This window comes from Nicotiana tabacum, chromosome 18 (genome assembly GCF_000715075.1).
Source record: "Nicotiana tabacum cultivar K326 chromosome 18, ASM71507v2, whole genome shotgun sequence".
NCBI classification, from domain to species: Eukaryota; Viridiplantae; Streptophyta; class Magnoliopsida; order Solanales; family Solanaceae; genus Nicotiana; species Nicotiana tabacum.
Genome location: NC_134097.1, coordinates 70,527,843 through 70,538,817, shown reverse-complemented (window position 1 = coordinate 70,538,817; position 10,975 = coordinate 70,527,843).

Sequence of the window (10,975 nt, the reverse complement as noted above, 5' to 3'; positions counted from 1 at the left end):
CGTTTGTAGACGGAGATTGCACTTTTTCGCACATGTGTATGAAAGAAAACCTTGCAGCTTTACTCCTTTTGTATCCTTTTCTGTCTCAATTTTTACCAGGTAAGCTATTTTTTGCATCGGCAGGAATCGTCAGAGTAGTGATGTGGCCTTGGGGCTCATTGGACTAGCCCATAGGCTCTTACGTACTTTCGCTATTAGGCATACTTGGGCCACCTGTTTTGGGCTCAGTCCCCGAGTCGGGCATCGACTTGAGCTTATTTGACCTTCGAAAAGATGAATTTTAGGCTGGCGATAGTGGCTCTTACGCTTTTGGTAGATGCGACCTTTTAGTGTATGCGGGCTGGGGACAATGGCTCTTACGGCTCGGGCTGATGCGGCTTTTTAATGTAAGTGGACTGGCAACAGTGGCTCTTACGCCTTAGTTGTTGCAGCCTTTTAATGTAAATGGGCTAACGACAATGGCTTTTACATCTTGTTCTCCAGCATATTTAGTTAATTGTTTTGGGTTTGGTCTCCAAATCGGGTTACGGCTTGAGCTCATTTTGACCCCCAAGCTTTCAGGTTTTATGCTAATGACAATGGCTCTTACGCTTTAGGTCGATGCGACCCTTTGTGTGTATGGCCTTGAGGCTCATTAGGCTGGCGACAATGGCTCTTACGCGCTTGGTCGATGCGAACATTTATGTAGTCTTTATTTTCCTCTCATTAAGGACTTTTGAAGCAATATTTTCCGGACTCGTTGTCGGTTCGGAAAGAACCTCGATTTCGAGTAACTTGCGGCGATATTCGAGCACATCGGGAGGTTTGGCTCGAAAGCTGAGTAGCTCGAAGCCTGTGATTTGGAGCTGACATGGTTGAAGATCTTTTGCCTATGCTGAGGGTAGCCTATTTAACCACTTCTTTTCGAAGTAGATTCGGAGTAATTTGAAGGCTTGTGTGGGCTGGCGACAGTGGCTCTTACACCTTGTAGCGACGGTCGGGCATCGCTGAGTTGCATTAATTCGGCTGGTACAGCCATGTGACTGGAGTCACTTGTGTTTGGCCGGAGCCTTTGAGTCCCGAGTGAAGTAGTTTCGGCATCTATATCGAGGGTATGCCTTTTTAGGGGTCTTACACGTTCGATATATAGCCGAAACTTTGGGATCAGGTCTATGCCTTTAGTGAGGTCTTACTAGTTTTACATGTCATTGAGGTCTTACAGTTTTAGATACTTCGTACAAGTATTGTTCATGCCTTTCTTGAGGTCTTAAAGATTTACATGCTGTCAAGGTCTTACAGTTTTACATGTCGTTGAGGTCTTACAGTTTTACATGCCGTTGAGGTCTTACAGGATTGGATACTTGGTACAAGTATTCTTCATGTCTTGCTTGAGGTCTTACAGATATGATCGCTGCCTTATGTAGGTCTTACGAGACCGAGTCTGCCCGCTCGGGGTCATATGGCCTCGGGTTTTGATAAGTCGATGGAGGTGGCGCTTGACGGCAGTCCCCAAGTCGTCGAGAGTTTCTTAACTCAGGAGCCATTTTTTGCAAAATTTGCATTTCCTCATCAAGGGCTTATGATTTTGGATATCCCGACCCTCAGGCTGTTCGTTTTACTTTCGAGATTTTGACGTCAGTCCCCAAGTATTCGAGGTACTTTTCGGGTCTTACAGTTTTACATGCCGTTGGGATCTTACAGGTTTGGATACTTCATACAAGTATATTTCATGCCTTGCTTGAGGTCTTACAGATGTGATTACAGCCATATGTAGGTCTTACGGGACCGAGTCTGCCCGCTTGGGGTCTTATGGCCTCGGGTTTTGATAAGTCGATGGAGGTGGCACTTGATGGCAGTCCCTGAGTTGTCGAGAGTTTCTTGACTCGGGAGCCATTTTTTGCATACTTTGCATTGCCTCGTCGCGTGCTTACGATTTTGGAGATCCCAACCCTGAGGCCGTGCATTTTTCTTTCAATATTTTGATTCTAGTGCCCGAGTATTCGAGGTACTTTTGGTGTTAGAGATGTTAAGCGATTTCCGCATTGCCTTATCTGAGGGCTTACAATTTTGGAGTCCCGACCCGGAGGTCCTTTAGGTGTTGAATTGTTGACCCTAGTCCCTGAGTTTTCGGGATGTTTACGGCGGAGGAGTTGTTTTTGCAAAGGTGATGAGCCTCTTTTGGAGCGTGAGATGCTTTGATAACAAATATTCTTCAATTATTTGGTACAAGTGTACACGTTTTCGCTGTCGGGGGCCTAGCTATGCGGACACAGTTTGTTTGGCTGTTTGGCCTGGTACATCATTTTCCTATAGGGGCCCGATTCGGCATCTCTTTTCTTTTCCGAGTGGATAACCTTCGGGGGGTATGCTCCTCAGTGTTCGTGGTTGATTGCAAAAGAAGCCTCAGATACTCGTTGAGTATCCCTTCTGCAACATGCAGATATTGCCTTGTTAAAAACCTTGCTGGTAAAAACCTTTTTCGGGAAAAAAACTCGGTCGAAGGAAAAGAGTGCAACGGATGCTTTTAAACCTCAAGGTCTTCGAGCTGGGTTAACGTTTTGACTGCTTCGATCGGGCTCCTGCATAAGGGTTAGTCTGAAATATGAAATGAAAAGGGAGATGGTTATACCTTAGTGGGGATGCGCCTGCGATGTTTTGAGGACCGATATGTCCTAATTACTCGAGATAAGGACGTGGTACGGTCCTTTACTTTGTTTGATCGGGTTTAATCTAAGGTGTGACTTGATTAATGTTTGGCTCTTTTGCGAGCGGAGGCATTGATGTAGGTGCCACATCGTGCACCGCGAACATTTCCCTTGCCACATGGTTTTCCTCATAGATGGTTTTAATTCCATCCTTTGTAGGGAATTTCATCATATGGTGGAGAATGGATGGTATTGCTCTCATGTAGTGTATCCACGGCCGTCCGAGCAAGGCGTTGCACCTCATGTCTCCTTCGATGACATAGAATTTAGCATTTTGGGTTGTGCCGACCACGGTAACTAGGAGGGTGATTTCTATTTTCGTCGTTTCACTTGCCATGTTGAATCCGTTGAGGACTCGAGTGCCGGGCACGATTTGGTCAAGTAGTCCGAGCTGCTCTATCACCCTCGACCTGATGATGTTGGCCGACCTACCTGGATACACGAGTACAAGTTTTATTTAAAAAGAATTTATAAGGAAAGAGATAACTAGTGCGTCATTGTGAGGTTGGGACAAGGTCTCGGTGTCCTCTTCACTGAATGTGAAGGCGTCCTCACAAATATATCCCCGAGTTTGCTTTTCTCTGGCGGTGGATATTTTTGTCCTTCTCATTACGGGTTCCTATAGGGCATCGACGCCTCCCAAGATCATGTGGATGACATGTTGTGGCTCATTTGCTTCATTTTTCTTGGCCGCCTCTCTTTCTCGGAACTGATTTTTGGCTCGGTCGCTAAGGAATTCCCGGAGATGACCTTTGTTAAGTAGTTAAGCTACCTTTTCTTGGAGCCTCGGTCCTATGTCCGTGCGTGTTATGAAACTCATACATTAAGTTATGATTCCTTTGTGAAGGGTCCGATTGTACAGGCCTGGGTCACCCGACATCTCTGATTTTACTGATGGCGAACACGATGTCTGATACATTGATGTTGAAGTTATATTCTGATAAGTGTGGTGCTCCTATTGTCCCTGCATTCCTATCGAATCTGGTTCTGTTAGAGAGTCCCCGAGGGTCCTGTCCTCGGTTTATCCTTCAGTTATTGCGCAGTGGGTTACGCCTTGGGCCATTCCTGTTGTCTTTGACGTATGGCTGATATCTTTCTTTATTTGGTTTTGGATCCTTTGCCAGGAGCTTGCTTGGGTATACTAAGCCTGAGGGGTTCCCAACTAGTCATCCTCGGCCCTAATTTTTGACTGGTACTTGTTGTGGAGTTCCGACCAGGTCACAGCTGGATACTCGATCAAATTCTGTTTCAATTATTCTAAATCCATCGAGCTTCGTTCATTCAGACCTTGAGTGAAATCCTGCACTGCGCAGTCATCAGATACTGGCAGTAGCTCCATCTGTTCCATTTGAAAACGAGATATGAATTCTCACAGCATCTCGTTCTCCCTTTGCTTAATCTTGAAAAAGTTGGATTTCCTCGTTGGTGCTTTGATGGCACGGGCATGTGCTTTTATGAAGGAGTCTGCTAGCATGGCAAATGAATCTATGGAGTTAGGAGCTAGGTTGTGATACCACATCATGGCCCCCTTAGAGAGTGTTTCCCAAAACTTCTTTAATAAGACGGACTCGATCTCGTCATCCCTTATATCGTTGCCCTTTTACTGCACAAGTGTATGCAGTTACGTGCTCATTGGGATCTGAGGTCCTATTGTATTTTGGAAGTTCAGGCATTCTGAACTTCTTTGGAATGGGTTTCGGGGCCGCTTTCTCTAGGAATAGCCTTTGTATGAACTTCTTCGAATACACACCTTTCAGGACCGGGGGTGCACCCGAAATTTGATTGACCCTGGAATTGTAAGTTTTGACCTTTTTATCATTGGCTTCTATCATCTTCTCGCCCGACTCGATCCTCCGGGTGAGGTCCTCGAGCATTTTTATGATGGCAGGATCGGTCATCGACCCGTTATTGATTGATCTCTTCGGTACCTATTCAGCTGGGGGAGCTGTCCCTGGTGCTACAGTGCTGGGAGATTTTTGGTGACTTTGAAGCTGAGTAATAGCTAGATGTTGTGCTTGCAACATTTCAAAAATAACGTGAAGGCTAACTTCACGTCTTTCCCTTGTTGGGGTTTTTTGAGCTTTTTCTGGGTCTCCCGGTGCACGCTCCTGTCTTTATCCGAGCTTATATAGATACGTTGGGCGTAGCGAGAGACCACGTCCATGGAGATTGGATCAGGAAAATTGACAAGGTTTTGTGGTAGCACACCAACACCTGTAACATCCACACCGTTCTCCCCGTGGTCCTCGAAATTGTTATTTTCTCCTCCATTCAATGAGTTAGACATATTGACCTAAAATCGAAGATCTTGGACAAGAAAAAGCATGAAAGATAACTTGCTTTGTGTGACGAAACCAGCAAGAAAATAATCACTATTATTTTTAACCCCACAGTGGGTGCAAAACTGTTTACTGTGAAAATGGTAATAACAATTACTCCCTCCGTTTCAATTTATGTGAACTTATTTCCTTTTTGGTCTGTGCCAAAAAGAATGACCCCTTTCCTTATTTGGAAAAAAATTACCTTTATGCAATGATTTATAGCCACACAAAATATATGTGTCTTATTTTACACCACAAGTTCAAAAGTCTTTTCTCTTTTCTTAAACTTCGTGCCCAGTCAAATGGGTTCACATAAATTGAAACGGAGGGAGTAAATTTTTTGATGGGTCTCTAAAAATATGTGATCTATTTTTATGCTAGTTTGTTAAGAAGTTGATGCTAAGTATATGAAATTTAGAGACGAAATAAAGTTAAGGAGGGAGGTATAACCAAACCGATAGGTCAGCTATTGAGGGCCTCGAGCCGGTCGATTTTGGGGGCTCAAAGTTGATTCCAGGGCTCGGGCTCGAGCTATCGTGGGTGATCGGTGCAGGCTAACAGATATGAAATATTCAATGAAGGCTCTTTATGGCCAATGACAAGCAATAATTGATGAACAAATAAGAAGATAAGAAATGAAAACAATAATATCAAGAGAGTTTGGGATAGAGCAAAGAAAGTGTTTTTCTATATTTCTTTATGGAGCAGCGGGAGCAACATGGAGTTGCAAAGTGCCAAGGATCCCCCTTATATAGGAAGGGAAATCCCAACATGGTACAAAATACATTAATGATAAAGAAACCAGGATGAGACTGCTAGCTAACTTCATGACGCAGGCTTAGACTAGCCTAACAGATTTTGCGGCCCCCCATGACCGTTGGGGTTATGGCTAATGTTATCCTCAGGTGGGTCACCAATAGACCTCGAGGGAGGGTACTCTGTCTATAGTCTTGAGCTTTCTAGGTGATCTTCCGAGATGCCTTATTAGCGAGAAATTGGTTCCTCCAATTTTGCCATATACACGTTCCTAGTACCTCAGAAGCAGTGTCGTAGATGCGACCCTTTTTTCCGCAGATGAGGAATCACTGGAAGGCTCTTTATTTTCAATGGTTTAGATTATATTTTATTATTAGAAGTCTTAGAGATCGGTTGGAGTCGATAGTTTTGGAGATTTTCATCACCACTTTAAGGATTTGAGCTATTCGGAGGATGATTCACGAGGGAAGGTGTTCTTAGAGTATTGATTTTGCTCATTTGAGGTATATACCATGCCTTATTTTGTCGTGATGGAATACCCCTTCGGATATGACTTTGTTTAGCTAATTGAAAGTATGAAAAACGACGTATATGCTAGGTGACGAGAGTATATGCGAGTGCTATGTATGATTTTGATCAAAATTTCTAGCTTGTCCATTTGCGTGAATAAGGGAACTCCTTGAATCATGATACAGACCTTATATAGGCGTGAGATTTTTGTTGAGGTGTGACACTTGTTATTGGATGGCGTACTGCCTAATTGGAGTTGTGGTTGTACACTTAGCACATGCATACACCTTAACATGTTATTAGCCATAGTCCATGAGTATGTGATTTGATATCCATTTGTTCGTATACATGTATTCTTGTATATATATTTCTGTGATATGGACTGGTTTGCCAGCACGTGAGTTGTCAGTGTGGTTGTTATTATTATTAGCACGTGAACTATCCATGAAGGACATGAGTTGTCCGTGCGGTTGTTATCATTATTGGCACATGAGTTGGCCATGCAGAATGTGTGTTATCCATGCGATTGTTATGATTATTGGCCTGTGAGTTGTCCGTGCAGCGTTTGGATAAGGATCCATCTCCCTAGGGTCTCCCTCTCATGTTTCTCGCTTAATAGCATACACGCAGATTATGGAAACTAATTAGTGTTTTGGTTTTTGCGTATCTTCTCTATATGTTATTTTACTTCATAGATTGTAACACAATGCATATCTTCTCTATATGTTGAACAATTATAATGACCCGACCGGTCATTTTGAGCATCGACATTTTTTACCGTAAAAATGGTAATAACAATTAAATTTGTTAATGGGACCCTAAAAATACGTGATCTATTTTTATGCTAGTTGTTAGAGCAGTTGATGCTAGGCGTATGAAGATAAGCGATGAAATGTGAGCTAAAACAGAGTTATAATCAAACCGAGAGATTAGTTACTCTAGCCTCGAACTAGCCGGTGAGGGGCCTCGAGGTCGATGTCTGGGCTCGAGCCTGAGCTATTGGGGGTAACTAGGGAGGGAAATAACAGTTAAGATATAATTAGAGGAGGCTCTTTATGGCCAATATCAAGTAATAAATGAGAAACAAGTATGAAAGCAATAAATAAAAGAGGTAGCCTCGAGCGAGCAAGTTAGAGAAAGGAGAGAGAGAGAGAGTTGTTGTTGATCTTATGTAGAATGTTTTGAGCAACAACATTACTTTACAAAGTTATGGGGATCCCCTTTATATAGGAGGGGAATTCCGTCATAGTACAAAATACATTAATTGTAAAGGTAGGGGGATGGGACAGATAGACATGACGCCTTGGCGCAGGATCCGGGTAGGTCAGCTTTGTTAGACTTAGCTGTGTGCTTGGGGAGTTCCCCATTTGACTCTAGACTCATTCTATATCTTCTTTAAGTCGTAACTCGACGAGCTCCATGGGAGGGAACTCGGTCACAACTTCGCATATTCGGGGTCTCGAGGTGTTCTTCTAAAGTGACCCGATAGTAAGAAATTAGGCCTTCTGATTTTGCCGCATACAGATAGTCTCCGCGTTTCTCAGAATGAAGTGATGGGAAACGATTCTGATACCCAACTCCTAGAGCTTCCCGTGACGACATCATATTGATGACGAAACCTATGGTGCGAGTTTTTACGAAAATCGGGACATTCCATGGATTTGTCTTTTCGACTTCATTTAATGCACTATCGAATCCCGTTCTCCAAGGCAAAAGTACCACCATCGATTTGATTTTTCAAGAATGCAGTAATTGCCTTTACCAAAGGCCTCAATGAACGTGTCATTATCTCCTATTAATGGGGGCGTTCTGGGGTTGCTTTTCTATCCAAGTGTCTTCATCTGCTCATGCATCCCTTTCTCCTCGCCATCTTCCTCTATTATTGATCACTATGTTTGGAGTTCATAGCCTTAGGGTTGTTTGGCAGCGTTCCGATAGGCCATGTTGTGGCCTCTTGCCTGAGCTTCCTTTTGTCGGTCGAGATTATACCAATTTGTTGTCACTGCCGTTGTTGTTGCGATTGTTATTGTTGTCCTCATTAGCTTGAGATGATGACAGATGGGGAATTGACCATCCCCTCTTTTAGAAAGTTATTAAGATTATGCACCGCTGCTCACTCTCCTACCTTGGCTTAGTGTGGCAGTTCATCCCTTGTGTTTTTTCTTTCCCGAGGGATAAAATGGCACAACCGGTCGCCAAGGCTGGGGGCCTCTAAATCTTCAACCTTTGGCTTCGGCGGACTATGTCTCTTTTCTCTACCTCTTTTGCATCCCCCCTTTTCCTCTTCTTCATCTTCTCCCTCGGCAAGGACTTTCCGTGTGATTGAGCTGGGAACCTAGAGGAGATGATGGTCGAAGGAGTTGCCTCCGAGGATGCGAGCTCGAGGAGGCAACGCTTGGGGATGTTGATACTGGATATGAACCTTCGAGGATGGACTAGGTTCTTAGTTTTTCACTATGGGTATATACCCCTTTGTTTCTTTGTTTCTGTGTAAGGACCCCTTGCGGGCTTTTGTAATTATATGTAAGGACCCCTCGGGGCCGTTGTAAGCCAATATTTATGAAATAAAAGGACATCTTCTTTACTTCTGCTTTTGTTATTTGCCATATTCTTGCATATTCTTATATGTTTGCGAGGATTTTGACTGTATGCCTTTGTTGACGATCATCGATATTCTTTCCAGCTTTTGGCTGACGGAAATGGCTTCTTTCCGAGCCTAACGTTGTCCCTTGGACCAAGCCCGAAGCAATATGATAGACTCAGATCGTCGGGACCCTTGAACCGCATAAAGATGGCGTATCGAACCTTGGAATCCTCGAGGGTGGTCTCTAAGTGAAGGTCAGCTTCAGGCACCTGGAGATTTACTTTGGATTTGATTTAGATAATCTCTTGGGGCATTATAGATGGGTTCCTGTGGAGAGGTTGCCCATGGCTGGGTGGTGTCCTGAGGTCGAACCCTCATGGTTGGATCTTAAAGTGCTTACTTTTTTTTCTTAGGAGGAGCCTTCGAGGCTGTATACCTTCTCGGGACTGGAGATGATGTCGCTGAACTTTTGCGGCCTAACTTCCTTTTAACGGAGATCATTGGGGTCGGGTACCACCTCGGGATCTGTGCCAAAGCTGTTGACCTCTCGGGGCCTATCCTAGTTAGGCAAACCGTTGTTGTTCCCCACATATATATAGGGTGTCTCCCGCTTATTGGAAGATCCCATTATTTTAGATAGTTATCCTTCCGCCTTGGCGTCGAGTCCTTTGTTACCTCAAGCGCAAAAGTGTCCATGTAGGTTCCTGCTTCAGTTTGCTAGTTCCACCATAGTCATGACTGTCACTTTGGGGCTCAGGATCCACGGGAGTTTACTTTGAAGACCATATCTTTGATAAGAGATGAGCATCTGGAGATAGTGATGAGAGACTGCGGATGGGGCAAGGGGATAGCGTTGAAAGTGCTTTCCCCAGATAAGGATATTACGGACCTTGCCGATGGATTCCTGAACATGTACTTGTATCCTTTCGCACTAGGCCCCCTTGATAAAGTCGTGCTCGATTTCTGTTTAATGTATCGGGTTACTTTGGCATAGATACATCCGTCGTTTTGGCAGGTAATGCTGATGATGATGATCTTTACGGAGAAGGCAGGGCTTGAATTCACGCTTAGTCACCTTGTCAGGCTGTACCGGCCCTTTCATCATCTAGGCCTGCTAACTTTGCGGTGTCGTTCGTCCATGCCATTTGTTATTGATGATGAGGAAGATGGAGATCGAGAGTGGGTCAGCCGATTTTTTCGGGTCCAAACGACTGACGTTATTCCCGTGGAACTTATGCCCTTTCCCGAGGAATGGAATTATACGCGTGAGTGGAGTGTCTCGTGCTTTCTCAGATTCGCTCGTGGAGAAAGCCAATTTAGTAATTGTGTTTCTTTCTTTTCAGTAGCAACTTCATTGGCACCGGGCGAAGTTCCTGATCTGCCCGACTGCATTCGTAGTTTGGTGACTATTCCACTTGTGAAGAGCATAGGCGGCTAGTTGTGTCCTCGGGCAGGTGGAAAGCAAAATACAAGGAATGTGCGTACGCTGCTTTTACCTTTCCCTTTGTATATTTGAGATGGCATTTTCCTCTTTTTATGCACTGACCTTGCCACTGTAGGTATCAGAAGGCCCCTAGGGGTGAGGTTGTGCTCCTCCGGAGAGGGGGAGGAGTTGTCAGCTTTCGAGCTAAAGGACGAAGGTGATAAACAGTATTTGTACTCACAGTGCGATAGAGCTTTACATGAAGTCTCTGGTTCCGGAGCGATGGTTCCTCCGAGTGATCATGCTTTGACTGAGGTTGGTTCTTCCAGGGCCAAGGGGGCTGGACCAATAGAGGTGTGCTTGGCTTTCGAGGAAGTCCGTCGGCTTCACTTTGCAATGAGTTTTGGCATAGGCCTACCGCATCTTGTGCCTTCTCTTCCTTATCGAGTTTTTCTTCTACAGGCCTTTGATAGGCATAGGTCTGAGCTGCTCCATCATGGGGCTAGGCTCTGGAAGGCTCTGGATGAGGGTAGGTCCCTTAGGATCCTCTGCAAGGAGAAGGAAGTTGAGTTGATGCACTGGAGATATGAGGCATACCGGATCTCAAATTACGAGAGCTATTTGATAGAGCAGGTAACTTCTCGTGGTATGCGTTTCGCCTTTTAATCTTTTAGGTTAACTTTTTACCTATCTCAAT